The sequence below is a fragment of the Cannabis sativa genome, chromosome 9, assembly GCF_029168945.1.
Source record: "Cannabis sativa cultivar Pink pepper isolate KNU-18-1 chromosome 9, ASM2916894v1, whole genome shotgun sequence".
Lineage (NCBI taxonomy): Eukaryota > Viridiplantae > Streptophyta > Magnoliopsida > Rosales > Cannabaceae > Cannabis > Cannabis sativa.
The window spans coordinates 24,788,776-24,804,675 of record NC_083609.1 but is presented as its reverse complement, the minus strand read 5'-3'; the positions used below and the strand labels follow the sequence as shown (position 1 = coordinate 24,804,675).

General features: G+C 31.5%; 1 long non-coding RNA gene across 3 annotated transcripts; it reads right to left on the bottom strand.

Annotated features, from left to right (window-relative positions):
* Positions 1-4,505: 4,505 nt before the first annotated feature.
* LOC115723873 (uncharacterized) lies at positions 4,506-13,790 on the bottom strand. 3 transcript variants are annotated; one of them, XR_009684649.1, is made up of 9 exons: positions 13,383-13,790; positions 13,150-13,214; positions 11,755-11,991; positions 11,616-11,675; positions 11,472-11,522; positions 6,437-6,730; positions 5,410-5,505; positions 5,150-5,309; positions 4,506-4,991 (listed from the first exon to the last, which is right to left on the bottom strand). It is a non-coding gene; the product is annotated as an uncharacterized LOC115723873 (long non-coding RNA). The 3 variants fall into 3 exon arrangements; XR_009684650.1 differs by lacking the exon at positions 5,410-5,505 and having other exon boundaries at positions 4,509-4,991; positions 6,433-6,730; positions 13,383-13,789; XR_009684648.1 differs by lacking the exon at positions 5,410-5,505 and having other exon boundaries at positions 4,512-4,991; positions 13,383-13,788.
* Positions 13,791-15,900: the final 2,110 nt, after the last annotated feature.

Sequence of the window (15,900 nt, the reverse complement as noted above, 5' to 3'; positions counted from 1 at the left end):
TTCATAATGTCTTGTCTTTGTCCTAGAAGAAAATTTCAACCTTATAAGAATTTCAGTCACTATTTTATTGCTAATGTTGTAATATTATGATGTCATACATGTTTGTCAGGAAAATTGTCCACTCCTCACAGGAATATTCAGGTTCATCAAACAGTGTTATGTAAGCTACCATTTTCGAATTTTGTTGTTCAAAAAACTGTGTATTCAAGCTCCATTGGATGAATAGAGCTACCTATCTCAATGTGTGAAAGCCATCTCTGAGTAAGTTGGAACTATGTAATTAGGAGTTATGTAGAAGATACGCTACCATTGAAAAGGGCTACCATTGAGGTAGTGTGACAGCGTCTCCTATGGGTACAATTTATCAGAAAAAGTCTTTTTGACAAATTGGGCAATGTTCCCTGCTTACACTTTCACACACTAATGCTTGACACAGTTTGTGGTAAAATTTGTTTATTCTCGAAAATGGTGTTATAAAGCTATTACATACTGTTTGATGTGCTTTAATATTCTTGGTGATGGAGTCAATTTTTCCTGTGAACCGGTATGACCTCATTCTATTACTTCATCAGTTTGATAAAATAATTTCTGATTATTCTTATGAGTTTGATTTTTTCATCAGGGACAAAGACAAATGGACATTGTGAATTCTAATTGCAAAAATATCAAGGTTATTTTATTTTTCTGTCTTTTAATCAAAAAATAAAAAAAAATAAAAAAAAAAAAAAAAAAAAAAAAAAGGTTCGTGATCGAGTTGTCAAGTGAGCTTTGTTAAAAATTTTGTTATTTTTTTGTTATGTTTCATTATATTCTTAGACACAATTTTTGCTCTTAAGTGGTGATTAGTGCTTTTGTGTCTTGGTGTGTTCTCTTGTTCCTTATTTGCAATTTTTTTTTCTTCTTCTTCTTTGGAGGGCATTTTCTGAAAAAATAAAAGAAAAAGGGGGGCATATTTTTTTTTTTTTTTTCGAATTCTTTTTCGAATCCTTGTATATTTTTTTCTTTTATTTTCTTACTTTATGGAAACATGTTTTAATTGTATTTATTTTAGAATGTTTCCTTTATTTGTGGAGATTTGGTCTTTTTGGTGTGTATAGGAAACTTGTAATTAAATAATTAATTATTTGTTGGTTTCCTTTTTGGTGGCAATTTCGGTTTTGGTAAGGGCCTTTAAATTCTTAGATTTTGTGGGGATTGTTGGTTTCCTTTTTTCATTTAAGGAAACATTGACCAAACTTTGAAAAATGTTTTTTGGTTTCCTTTTTTCCTCTCCACACGTGGGTCAAAGGTAAGGAAGTTCCTTCCTTTTTCAGTTTTTTTTAAATTTTGGGCATTTAAAATTGGAAGTTATATATTCTCAACTCCCCATTATCCCACGATCACATCTCTCTCTTCTCTTTTTATTGTTTTCTCTCAAAAGTCTAACATTGTTCAAAGTAAGAGGGTTTGTGTTCTAGGGTTTCAAAGAAAAAATGGCCAAAACTAAGAATGCCCAACCATCCAAGAAGCCCATTCGTGGCTCTGCTTCTGCTTCACCGGTGTCTCCGCCTGCGCCGCCTCGCTCCAAAGAACCGGAGCTTCTGGTTCGTCCTCTGCTCCGACGAAGTCTGCCAAGAAATCGAAGACCCAAGCTCGAAAATCAGTGGCAAAATTTTCATCTCCTCTTGTTGGTGCCTCGCCTATTGCTTCTCCAACACCTGGGTTGGGTGATCATGATGAATCCCATTCATCCGATCACACATTGTCGAAGTCCTCCTCTTCGAATGGTGCTCCTAATGTCGACCAAGCTTTGGTGACCTTGCCCACGGTGAGTTCTCGAACAAGGTCCAAGGTTTCCACTCCTTCAAAGCCTCAAGTGGTTAAACCTAAAATTGCATCCAAAGGGAAAAAGGTGGTTTCTTCATCTTCAAAGGCCAAAAATCTCAAGGAGAATCCCCCTTCGGTCTCTTCCTCGGATTCGAACCGAAGAAAGTGAGGAAGATCATGATTCGAAGGGCTTGTCCGATTCAAGTGAAGAATTTGTGCCCAAAGATCTTCCCGTTGTTGATGATTCCGGATTCGAGAGTGAAGAACCGAAACCGAGCCCGTCACTGACCGCTCCGGTGCCTCCCGCTTGTTCCAAAGAAGGACAAAGGAAAAAGGCCCATTGTCTCTAATCTTGTTCTTCCACAGAAAAGACAGAGGCCCTCGGGTATTTCTCTTGATAACTTCAAGCCTCACTCTCATTATTTTTGTTATAATGATCATGCTAGAGATATGAAATTCTATGAGAATAGGAATTTTACTGTGGAGAAAAATTTTAATGTTATTGCTCATAAACCTTTTGGAGTGTATAACATGTTGAAAGAAAGACAATGGGTAGATACCTTGATCGGTTTTGATGGGTATGTGGATAGAATTGTGAAGGAATTTTATGCTAACATCACTGATGAGTTTCTCGATGAGGACTCTTTCATGTTTGGCAAAGTTTTTGTCAGAGGACACTGGTATTCCTTCACTGTGAAGGATGTTGCTGAGGCTCTCAATTTGCCTATGGGAATTGAGCCAACTGATGTGGAGTTTGATCGTCAAAAGGTGTTCGGTTATCTCTCTGGTGATAATGAAATTGAACTCTCCGACACCATGCATATGTCTCAACTCACCTATCAACATGCTGCTCTCATGAGGTTTGCCCTATCCAATTGGTTTCCTTGCTCCAATCCGGTAAATGTTTCAAATGAACTTGCTTTCTTTTTATATAAAGTTTCAATTGGTGCTAAAATTGATTTGGCTGACATGATTTGGGAGCAAATTGTCTCTCTTCGAAAGGGTAAGAAACCTAGGCTCAATCTCATTTTTCCTCACTTAATCTATAAAATTTTATCTGATCAAGAGGAATTGATTCTTGAGAATGAATCAATTGAGATGCTGTTGGAACCACTTTCAAAATTCCTGAGAAGCCTCCTCAAGGAAAAGCTGCTCAGAGAAAGGCTCGGTCTGCCTCCCCTGGTCTTACAATTGATCCTGCTGTTGGATCTGCTTCCACTTCTGCTTCTACAGAAATGGCAGATTTCAACTTGCGTTTGGGAAGAATGGAGACAAGTCAGGCCTTGCTTCTTAGGAAGATGGACAGCATCATGAAATACTTCCGACCCAATGATGATGAATAAGTGGTTCAATCTTTTATCTTTTGCTTTTTATTAATGTTTATTTGAATCTATGACTTTGTTCTTGTTTGTTTTTGTTATCTTTGGCTCCTTGATAGACAAAAAGGGGGAGTAGTCATATTTTTTTGGATTCATTGAACTCTTTGTTTCAACTCTGGACCCTTGGTTTTAGGGGGAGTTGCTTGTTTGTGGTTTAACACTTTTCCGTTTAAAAAGTTGTGTTCTTCGGTTTGCAAGCTTTTCCGTCCAAAAAAAGTTATATGTTTTATGTGTTAGAGAGCTTTCATGCAGGGGGAGTATTTTCTATACTCTTGTATCTTTAAAAAGCTATTTGCTTTGGTTTCTAACACTTGATGCAGGTTTTCTCATAATAAAATGTTTTGTCAATCAAAGTGCCAAAGGGGGAGATTGTTAATTCCATTTTTGGCATATTTAATTGACAAAAATATTTTATTATTTAATGTATATTTCGGCTGGCATATATTGATTTGGTTTCCATATTTGTGTAAATCAAACTTGAAAGGAAAGTTGTCTAGCTTTCCTATTTTTGGAAAAAAGGTAAAAATGGTAAGTTTGGTTACCCATTTCGTTTTTTATCTAACCAGCTGTTATTCTGATCTTGTGTTGAGTTTCCCATTTTCTAAGATCAGGTTTCTTGAAGAGAAAACCGGAGCTAGACTTTCCTTTTCTATAAAAGGAAAGTTGTAGTTACTGCCCACGATTACGTATGTACGAAACGGAAATTCTGGATCGATTGAAGAATTATTTTAGGGAAGTTTCTAGTGGGTTGAGGTCTTGTTCAGACCGAATGTAAGCTGTCTATGAGATGTATATTCATTATAAATACATCTTATAGTAGCTAGGTTTTGTATCTCTTTCATACACTTAGAATTGCTTTCATATCTTAAGGAAAGAGTGTCTTTGTTTAGTACCTCTCTTGGTACCTCTCTTGTATCTTTGAATTTCATTCATATCTTTAGAAAAGAGAGTCTTTGATTTGTAGAGAAGAGTTGTTCTACTCTTACTCTGTTTATTTGTTGTTTGTATTGTCTTGAGTCTGTATTCAAGTCTACAACGAAGAAGAACATCAGTGCACCTTCGGGAGAAGGGTATTTACAAGCTTTCGGGAGATTGCTTTTGAAGTCTTGCATCGGGAGGATACAAGCACACAACCTTCGGGAGATGGTTGTATAGGCTTTCGGGAGATAGCCTTTAAGCCTTGAATCGGGAGGATTCAAGCACTCTTCAAGGTGATCGAAGGGAGTTCGAGCTCTTGGAGTTTTATCAAGATTCGGTTAGTAGGTGGAATACATCAAGCTTGCGGCATACAATAAGAGGGAGTCTATTTATGCATAAGTCAATTACTTTGTATTTTTGATACCGATCTAATGAATCTTATCTCTGGGCGTGGCCCCGTGGACTAGTAACAATCTGAAAGGATTGTTGAAACCACGTACAAAAATCTTGTGTGTTTTTACTTTTATGCACTGTTTGTTTTTCTGGGTTTCTCTGGAGTTACAGAGTTGCATTCTGTAACTACAGAAAACTGTTTTCAGTACCAGTTTTATTATTCCGCATTTAATTAATCATTTAATTAAATAATCAAACTGGGAATATTAAAATACGGAATTTCATTGAAAATAAAAGAGCATTGTGATTTTCTTTGAGCTCTTCTACTTTTGTTTTCCCATTTATAGTCCATTGGACATCTCCAGCAACTTTTCTATACTGAGGTTTAGTATGCTTCACAGTTGCATTCGAGATTAAGTATGTTTTTGATACTTCCAGGGTGTCTTGAAAAGGTAGAATATTTGCTTCATAGATCGTTGCTTGCACTTGGTTCTCCTATATTTTTATTAGAGATTAAAAAAAAAAAGTTACACAGTAGAATTTCGTAGGAAAAACTACAAAATGTGAAAAACCTTTCATATATAAAATAAAATATGAAAAACAAAAAAAAATTATCACATGAGCAAAACAAATTAGAGAAAGTGATAATATACTTGTGGATGAATAAGTGTCATATTCATGTATTTGGTTGGACTATGTATTGCTGTTTTTGTGTTTGATTTTTCAGCAACAATAACTTTGGCAGTCCAATTCATTTCTCCAAGAGAAATCTCTGGTATAAGTTTATAAAGTTCTGCCATTGCAATTCTTTTCCTGCAACATACATCAATATGTTTTACATAGAAAATATAAAATATATAATATTGAGATTTTTTTTGAAAAAAAATAAACATAAGTTAGCAAATATCTTTACCTTCTGTTTTGAAGACAAGTTTTGTCTGGACAATCACAAGTATAGGAGAGTTCACGTTTTTTTTGGGGAAAAATCTAAAAGGGTGTAGAGTTCAACCTATGGATATGAATGTGTGAATGACACTTAAGTGAAATGTGATTTATATAATGTGAATAAAGTAAATTTTTTTAGTAAAAAAAAAAAAGGAAAAAAAAAATAATGATGATTGTAAATAGTTACAGTTAAGTGAATGATATGTATTGACATGATTTGAAGTGACACTAACTAAAAGAAAACTGAGAAAGTAAAACAATTATTTATATTTAAGAGAAAAAAAATATACATAAAACTTATCACTAACAAATGAATTATTTCCTTCAAAAAAAAAAAAACAAATGAATTATTATTTTATATATTTGTATTTTGAAATTTGATAAGATAAAAAGTGGATTTGGTAAAAAAGAGGTATGGGGCAAAAACCTTATTACTATTTTGCATGAAAAGTGGTAAGGTAAAAGGTGTGGTTGGAAAAGAAAGTATGGTGATTGGATTTGTTTTTTTTTTTTTCTGAAAACCAGAACAGAAGAAAAGTATGGTGATTGGGATAAGAGTAAGGGCAATAGATTTTACAGCAAGTGCAATTTGAAAGATTTTTTTAAAGTTAGCATACATATCTTTACTTGAACCAAAATACTTTTAACAATTTACAATTCTAGTTGAAATATAACTAAGAATAGTAACAATTTTTTATGTAGTTGAAGTTTTGGGTGAATAATAAATTTATTGTTTAGGATGTAGGATCTAGGATATATATAAAGGATTTTATATATGTAAGTAAGATGTAAGGATGTATGTAAAATGTAAGGTATATATGTATGTCCTGTATAAAAAAAAAAATATAATGATAAAATGACTAAGTTAAAAAGTTGAAACTTAAGAATATTGATTAATAACATGCATCTTTATCAAATTACTAATTGATATTCCTAGAAAGCAACAAATCAATATATATCATAAATCATAAAAAAGATAAAAAGAACTTACATACATGACTATTTAGGGTTGATTTCCTCGTCTTTATATGCTACTCACAATATATTTTCAAATCTCCACCAATTCAGAAAACTTGACTTGTTACCCAAATATTTTTAAATTTAAACCAGCTGATAACAATGATTAGTAATTAGTTAGAAATCTTTTATAAAGTCTCCTTAGCCAATTTATAGTATATCATGAGCAATATACAATAAATAAGTATAATCAATGTGTAATTGGTACAAAATTAAAGATACTCACAATAAGTGTGCAAGGAATTCCTATAAAGTCCAAATTATCATATGACCTGCCTTGAAAAGGACTCAGCAAAGCTTATGAAGAAAAAAGAAGATAAGAGTTAATAAGGAACTATCAAGCTACACTAAAATAATTTCTACTTGAAAATTATAAGATTGGAACTAATATTTAAAGTGTATTAATCTAAAAGATATCTACAAATATAAATTGGCATAGTACTTACGTGGTTACCGAAAAGATTAATAAAAATAATAGTAATATTCTTAACTGAAAGCGCATCATTATTAAGTAAATATGTTTCAAGAGCAATTAACTAAAGATAAAATTTCATTGTAAACAATATTCTTTGTACAACTTTCATGAATTGTATTATCAGAAATTGGTTTCACAAGAATTTTGATAGCATCACTTGTTTTTGCTCTAGATAAAGCAACATATAATTGTCCGTGTGAAAATGCTGGTTCATAAAGATATAGTCCGACAAACTGTAAAGTTTGTCCTTGAGATTTATTTATTGTCATTGCAAAACATGGTCGGATCGGAAATTGAATTCTTTTAAATGGAAATGAACCTTTGTCATTTTCTAGTGGCACAAAAAGAATTCTGGGTAAGAAAACTTTTTTACCACTATACTCTCCAATAGCAATTTCTGCATAAATAACATTGCGTTCAAAGCTTCGACAAATTAATCTTGTTCCATTACATAATCCCTCAGAGGGATTAATATTTCTAAGGAACATAACAGGACAATTCAATTTTAATACAAGCTCATGTGGTGGTATACCATCTGGTGTCAAAGTATTTAAAAAATCTTCTTGAATGTTTTGTTCAGTTTTATCTAAGAGCTCATCAAAGCTAAAATATCTAAAACTATCACCTGGAAAGCATTCAATTAGTATACTATTAATGTGGTCAACATGCTCATTTTTAGGGGTTAAAATTACATGGTTAATCATGGAGTCTAAAATTTCAACATAATTATTTAAGTTTGGAAAGACAGCATTAATTAAATTATTCAATGATAAAGTGTTGTCTACAAACGGTATAATCATGTTGGTTTGAAGCTTAACCATATTACAAAAATGAGATTTTTCAGTTCCGTTACCTATTCGAAGTAAATAATTTGAAAATGTTTGATCTAATATAGCTCTCATACTATGAACTAATTTTAATTTTGTAAAATATGGCCATAAATAAGAGTTAACTAAGCTTGCTCTAATTATATCTTCTTTGCTTCCTCTTGGTACAACAGGTAAAACCTGACGAAAATCTCCCCCTAAAACAACTACTTTTCCACCAAATGGTAACTCATTATCATTCACATCTTGTAACATCTTATCCAAAGCTTCAACAGCTTGTTTGTTTACCATTGGTGCTTCATCCCATACAATCAACTTTGTAAGTTGAAATAGCTTAGCCAAAGCAGATTGCTTACTAACAGAACAAATGGTATTTTCACCTACTTCAAGGGGTATTTTAAACCTTGAATGAGCAGTTCGGCCACCAGGTAATAAGCCAGCAGCAACTCCTGAAGATGCAGTGGCTAGACCAATTAATTTTCTTGATCTAATAGCAGCAAGCAAAGCACAATACAAATAAGTCTTTCCAGTTCCACCTGGACCATCTATAAAAATCATTGCCCCTTCATTGGAAAAAACTTTGTCCAAAATCATATCATATGCAGATTTTTGTTCTTTGTTTAAATTATTTGCATATGATAATTCAACATCAGAGACAATTATCCCCAATTCTTCATCCATTATTTTTGCTAACATTTCTTCTTCTCTAAGATTTATATCATAATCAACAATTCCATAGTCATTAACACTCTTTCCTATTTGTTCTAACAAAGAATTTATAAATTGTAATGCTTTAAGTTCGGCACCAGATAAGTTCATACCATCTTTCATGTAATCTTCACACATAAACTCTTTAAATTGATTCCACAATCTCCTGGGTTCATCAGGAGAACATAAAGATAGTATTGTAGCAAACAATCGACGCAGTGAGTATGGCATTTGGTACTTGCATGCCTCTTCTAAGCAATATTTACAATTATCTTTTCCGTTTAGTAATCCATACAAAAGTGCAGCTTCACGAAATGTTGAAACATAAACATTATTGACAGTTTTTAAGTTATCAAATGATGTTGCTCCTCGTATATGATTTAAGAGCAATCGTAAGTAATATCTCTCCCCTTCTATAGGATTGGCTACAACAATTCTTCCAACAACATTACCTTTCTTTCTAGGCATCCAAAGCTTGTATTGTTTATCCCATAAAAAATGTTGAGGAAATTGTTTATACAATAATGTTTTAGCCTTTTCATTTGTAATGTTCATTCGAAAAAATTCTGTTAACATTGTTCTATGTGTGTCATCTCTTGTGATTAGTTTGTTAAGATCATCTGTTTTTTTAAATGTAACTATTTGTTTATCTTCAAGATGTAATTATAGTGAAATGACTGATGGGTAAATTTCATATAATATAAATCCATTTATTCGCCACATCGCTTCAGGTGGTGATATCCATCTAGCAGATTGGAATCTTGTGATCTCATCTATAAAATTTGTGTCATAATTGACAGTAAAACTAATTCGATCGTGTCCTTTGTAAACATATTTATATAAATATTTGACAGCCTTAATTGTTGAGCAAATTTCTACATTAATATGACAATCAAATTTTGCTAATAAATATGGATTATATGGTACAACCCATCTGTTATCTAATAAATGACCTTTAACCGTTACTTTGTTGTTATCATTACGGCGTCTATATTTTGGATAAGAATTTTCACCATAAAAAGTTTCAAAGACATTTGATTTAGGATAATTACTCCTACATGTATGATTTTTGTCCATACAAACATTATTAGGATTTAAAGAACCACAAGGTCCATGCATCATATGTTTTACAACAACTGAGTGTAAATGTGGATATTTATCTTTATCAGGAATTTCAGCACAAACAATTTGATCAATTAAATTGAGTGATGTAATTTTTGAATTTGTTTTCAAAATTATCAAGAAATGAGCATGAGGAAGGCCTCTCTTTTGGAACTCTATTACATAGATATATGCAGCAACAACTCCAAATATTTGTTTTTTTAAATAAATCTACCTTGAATTCTTCTAACTTAGCTCTAAAAATTCGTGTTATTAAGTCGGGTCTATTATGTATTTCATCATTGCTATCTAATTCTTGTTTAATTTCAGGCCAATTTGGATTACAAGTTATTGTTAAAAATATATCGGGTTTTCCAAATTTTTGAACTAAAGACATAGCATCCATATATCTCTTTTTCATATCCCTCGGACCACCGATAAATGATGAGGGTAGAATGATTTTTCGACCAACTTTATGGCCCTTACTCTCACCTATTTCAATACTATCAACGATACCTTGATAAAGTTCAGCTCGTATTTCTTTTTGTTTAAGTCTAAAGTAATCTAATCTAGACGTTTCAAGCTTTACATAAATATCAACTACATATTGTTGTAAAAGTCGTCCAGAATGCAATAGAATTGATTTATGTGAAGATCTTATTTGTAATTTATAACAGTAATATTCACAACAAGAAACTTGATTTCTTTTTCTCCCTTTCTGTAAGACTGGAAAAAAAAAATAGAAGGAAACCACATAAGAAAATAAATGAATTTAATGAGAAGACCACATGAGAAAATAAATCAATTTAATGAGAAGATAAGTGTTTATAACCTGTCATCTCATTGTCTAGTAATTTTGTAGCAGAATTAATTCGATTAACATTAATTAAATTTTCGACTCTACATGAAGTTCCACAATTCTTTTGTTTGGGAACTCTTTGAATGCCTTCATGCCAACCAGTATCTCCATGGAGAAATAACAATGGGTATTGCAACGGATCATAACATCCAAAATAATATTGAACTCTATGTGTGTCACCAGAATGACAGTACACAGATATATCACGAGTCCTGACAATTGCAGAAGGATCATCATCAACCCAAATTGCAGCAACTTGGGATGCTGACGGCATATTGTAAACTCTTTGATCAAGTCCAGAGTCACATCTAATTGGTATTTTGTGACTTTCAAAATTAGAAATATCACTCAATGTTCTAAAGAATATTGAATAAGGATTTATTTCTAGTATTTTTATTAAAGTATTCACTATTGATGCTGACAATTTCTTTGAAAGTTTTAGTCGATTCTCTAGTTCATGCTCAGTGTCATAAAAGTATAATTGTAAGTATGAAGGACGACTATCCATTAGATAGACTTCATTGATATAATGATAAATTTGCCCTTGGACTCTAAATGTGTATATGCCTTTGTTTCTTTTGCATAAATTCTTGTCATATTTTACTCCAAATGATGTAAAAGTAAAGTTACTATTATAAGTTCTAATGAATGTTTTGAATTGCAATGATTCATCTGATTCAGATGTAAATAATTCATATAATTCATTAGGTGTATCATTTAATTTTAATTGAATTTGACCATCAGAACAACAAAAGCCATTACTTTCTCTAGTAAATTTTTTTGCATTACAATGCCTATACACTGATGCCATTGGCAATACATAAACTTCTTTTGGTACATTTTGTAAGTTAATTGCATAGTTTAGGAAAGTTTGTTTGTTTTTTTTGTTAAGCGTATTCTTGTTATTTTCATTGTTACTTAAATTTGTATTACTCTCTTTTTCCAAATCTCCAACAAATCCTAACATAAAGAATTTATGAAAGAAATTACTACAATTAATAATAAATAACGAAATGCATTATTTTTTAGTGATAACTATTTACCTCTTTCAACAAAAGTATCATGTCTGCATACACACGTGTTTGATGTACTTCCTGCATAATAAAAATTTTAAATTGAGTAACTTAAAATTCCTAAGTTATTAGAAGAAAAAAAATCTATAAGATGATGATGTAATATATTCTTACCGATTTCACTCATAATATTTCTCTGGTGGCCGATTTTATCATGAAACATATGGTCGCTCCCTTAAAATAAATGGCAACAAATACATTAGTATAGATATAATGAGTTAACTATATGCATGGATGAAGGAAGAAAAAGTACCTATTTCACTTTGAAAGGATTCACTCATCACCATATTTTCTGTACGAATCTTTCTAGAATTATTGCGAATACTTTTGTTACTTTCAGCCATTCTTTTCTTTGCAGCCACCTATCTCCGATGCTTATTTCGTGATTCTTTAGTTTGTGCATATAATTCTCTCCGTCGTTTTCTTTGTAATGCTTTCTTTTGTTCAATTGTTGCATCATCTCGCTCCATCAAAATGATTCTTAAGTGAACTAATAAAAAGACAAAATAACCGATTAAACAAAACAAAATAAAATTTAAAAAAATAGTGTAAATATATAATTGAATTTACACTCTTAACTTTTATCTAATTCTTTATAAACCAAACAACTTGGTAAAAAATAAATTTATTATTGGGGTAGATCAAATAACAAAAGGGCAATTAAATGAGGCTCCTCACTACCCAATGAACTAAAATCATAGAGTAAAACATAAATGGGCAAACATATAGATTAGAGTAAAACACAAATAATGAACTAAAAACATAATCAATTCCACCAAACTTACAAGATTACAAAGACAAAAATAAAAGATTTGGACTAAATTCATAATTAATTTCCACCCAAATCAAAACTTACAAAAATACACCAATATTACAAAACTCTTTCTTTTTGTTTTTTAATCAATGTGTCTGAACATTATCAATGTAAAATAATTGATAAGTGTCTTTTTTTTCAATCTTACTAATGGGCAAAAATAAAGAGACACATATATATGATAACAAATAAAGAAAAAAGTAAAAGTCTTTAGTAAAACACAAATAACAAGCTAAATTCATTATCCACTTCCAACAAATACAGAAACTAAATTGGGGGATTTCAATAAAACACAAAATGATAAACTATAAGTTTATTCTTAACTTAGTAGTAAAACACCAATAACAAACTAAATTCATTATCTACTTCCAACAACTACAGAGACTAAATTAGGGGATTATAATAAAACAGAAAATGATAAACTATAACTCCATTCTTAACTTCGTAGCACAGAAACCTAAAACAAGACACAACTCCAGTAAAATCTGAAATGTGTTCTTGAACATTAGGAGAATTGAATATGTACAGAAACCAAGTAATGAACCACCTCAAACTAAGAATTAAAAAATCAAAGTGTTTCCATGGAAAAATGTAATAAGCATACTGAAACCATTTTTTTTTTTAAAAAAGAGTAATAAGAAAGGAATAAAGAGGTTAGAAATGAATAGGATGATTGAATACCTACAGAAATAATGAACCATCTCAAATTAATAATTAGAAATTCAAAATGTTTCCATGAAAAAACGTAAGAAGCATACCCAAGCCATTTTTCAAAAAAATAAAATAAAATAAAAAAAAAAGGAACAAAGAAATAAAGAGGTTAGAAATCAATACCTTATGCAGTAATCTTCAGACTTCGATCGACTTTCTCTTAAAGTTGTTGGCCTACATTGATGATCCTACATCCTCAATAAGAAGACGAAGTGAGCCAGCTTAGATTTAAGAAGAAGAAGCAAAGGGAAAAGAAGAAGTAAGCCCTAAATTCTACATTCTACATATATTAAAAGAACTAATAAATTTACTATTCACTCATACATACCCCATCCAAAAAGAAGAAGAAGAAGTACCTTGGTGATGTGAAAATGAAGAACCAGATTTGGGAAAACGGTAAAAAGGGGAAAAAAGAAAAAGAAAATCAAAGGTGGAGAAACTTTTTAGAGGATTTGATTTGATAGGTAATCCCAAAAGCCGTGTAAAGCAAGAAGAGTTAGCTGGCTGCCAAACTGACCAACTCAATAGTGAGAGAAGGAAAGAAATAGGAGAGAGAAAGTGCAGTTCCAGAGCTTTGATTAAGCAGCAGCAGCAAAATCTACAAGAGAAGGTTCTGTCCTTTTGCTTCGAATTTTCAATTTGTAATAATTTTTTTAATATTTTTGGTGTAAATAAAAATAAGATAGTAATATGAGTCTTCATTAATAAAAGTAGTCAATGGAGAGGTGAGGGTGTTCGTCCCAAATAGCTATATGTTAAGGCTATATGTAAGATTTTTATTGGTTCTTTTAGGATATATAGGATGTAGGATGTAGGATGTAGAATAAAGCGCACCGTTTAAGTTGACGCTTGAGTGAATAGTAAATTTATTGATTCTTTTAATATATATATATATGTAGGATATATGTAGGAAGTATGATTTTTTTAATATCAATATATAAAAGGATTGTTTTTGTTTTTATTTTTTTTAAACAAAGAAACGTGTTATGTTTTTTTTTGAAAAAAAAAATAAAAACTAAAAAAAGAAAAAGTGGCATGTCATTTATGCTATAATTAACTAATAATAATAAATAAATATTTATAAACTTAATAAAAAATTAAAAGAATGAGAGAATTAAGGAGAGAACATATAATGCTAATTAAAGATATTTTAGAGTGTCATGTCACCGCCTCATACTTTTTCTTTATATAGATATATAGATTTTTATTATTTTGTTGTTGATTTTTTTTTATTTGTATTATTATTTTTTATATTATTTTAATATTGCTTTCATGTTACTGTGATACAATTCTTATTATTTTGTTGAATTTTTATAGAATGAAAATTTCATTATGCTTAAAAATACATTTATTATCAAAATTTAGACCCTAAGCTAATTTCAACATGATGCTAGTATTTTCCCTAAATACTCAAAATACATTTTTCATTTAATTTTTCCTCCCTGACTTTCTCTCTTCCTCGTGCTCTCTCTCCACCACACCGAGAACCCAACCGGTAGCACCTACCACCGAGAGCCCAAACGACCCCCCCCCCCCAAATGGCTACAAACCCACCCAAAGTCCTAAAGTCCCACCCATCTTCCTTATTCCTCAATTTCTCTCTCTCTCTCTCTCTCTCTCTCTCTCTCTCTCTCTCTCTCCATTTCCCGCAGGCGACCAGCCACCACCGCCACGACAACGAAGAACCAACTCAAAACCACGACGACCACAACCATGACCACAAACCAGCTCGAAACGACAACAGGCCACCACGAGAGAACCCAGAGCTTAAGATTCAAACTGTCGCCACCACCACCACTAAGCTCAGTCAAAAGGTAAGTTTCTTTTTTAAAAAAAATAAGATTTTACATAGATTTGAATGTGAATTTGTGTATGTTCTTGAGATTAGTTGAATTTTTGTGGATTTTGTAATCTTTCTGGTGATAGATTGAAGTTTTAGATATGTTTCAATGGTGTGTGTGTATTTTTACAGTGTTATCGATGAAATGTCGATAGGATATCGACTAAAAATCAAAATGGGTAGTTGATTATTTGAGCGTAACTGGTTTTTTTGAATTTTTTGCTCTATATCGATAAGATATCGATGTGTTATCTATGGTTTATCAATAATTTTGTTTAGGCTATATTTTTTTAGAATTTATTGAGTATGTTGACATTTTTGTCGATATGTTGTTGACTATTTGATTGCATTCTGTGATTTATTATGTTGAGAATTTGTCGACAGTATGTCGACATTTTGTCGATAATTTTTATTGTGTTTAGTTATTTTTTATTTGAGATAATATCGATAGGATGTCAACAATTTATCGACAAGTTTCTTGTGCTCTGTTATTTTGTTTATTGAGATAATGTCGACATGATATCGACATTTTGTCGACAATTTTTTTTTTCTTCTGTTATATTTTTTATTGAGATAATGTCGACAAGATGTTAATATTTTGTCGACAAATTTCAGTTACTATGCATCTTTGATTTTGTAAAGAACTTTTATTTGGCGATAGTTTATCTATATTTCGTCGATGGTGTGCTTACCATATGCTTTTGTTATCTATTTTTTCAGATGACTCCACGACTCATAGTTCCAACATCCGACCATTTTAATGGTCGCGTGATATATAGAGGTACCGGTACTTTTGCAAAAATCAAGATGCTGTTTGAGGAATAAATTTGAATGAGATGGCAAAAGCATGCGGTTTCGGTAATTTTTTGAATTTCGTACCTCTCACATTTTTTTTGGTATTATTTCACTAAGTAATGTTGCACAAGATTAAGGTTAATATTAAGAAGGTAGAAGAGATGCGTTTTTACATTGGCCGAAAGGAGCTCAAATTTAGAGTGGTTGAGTTTGCACTCATTACAGGCATGAACTTCACC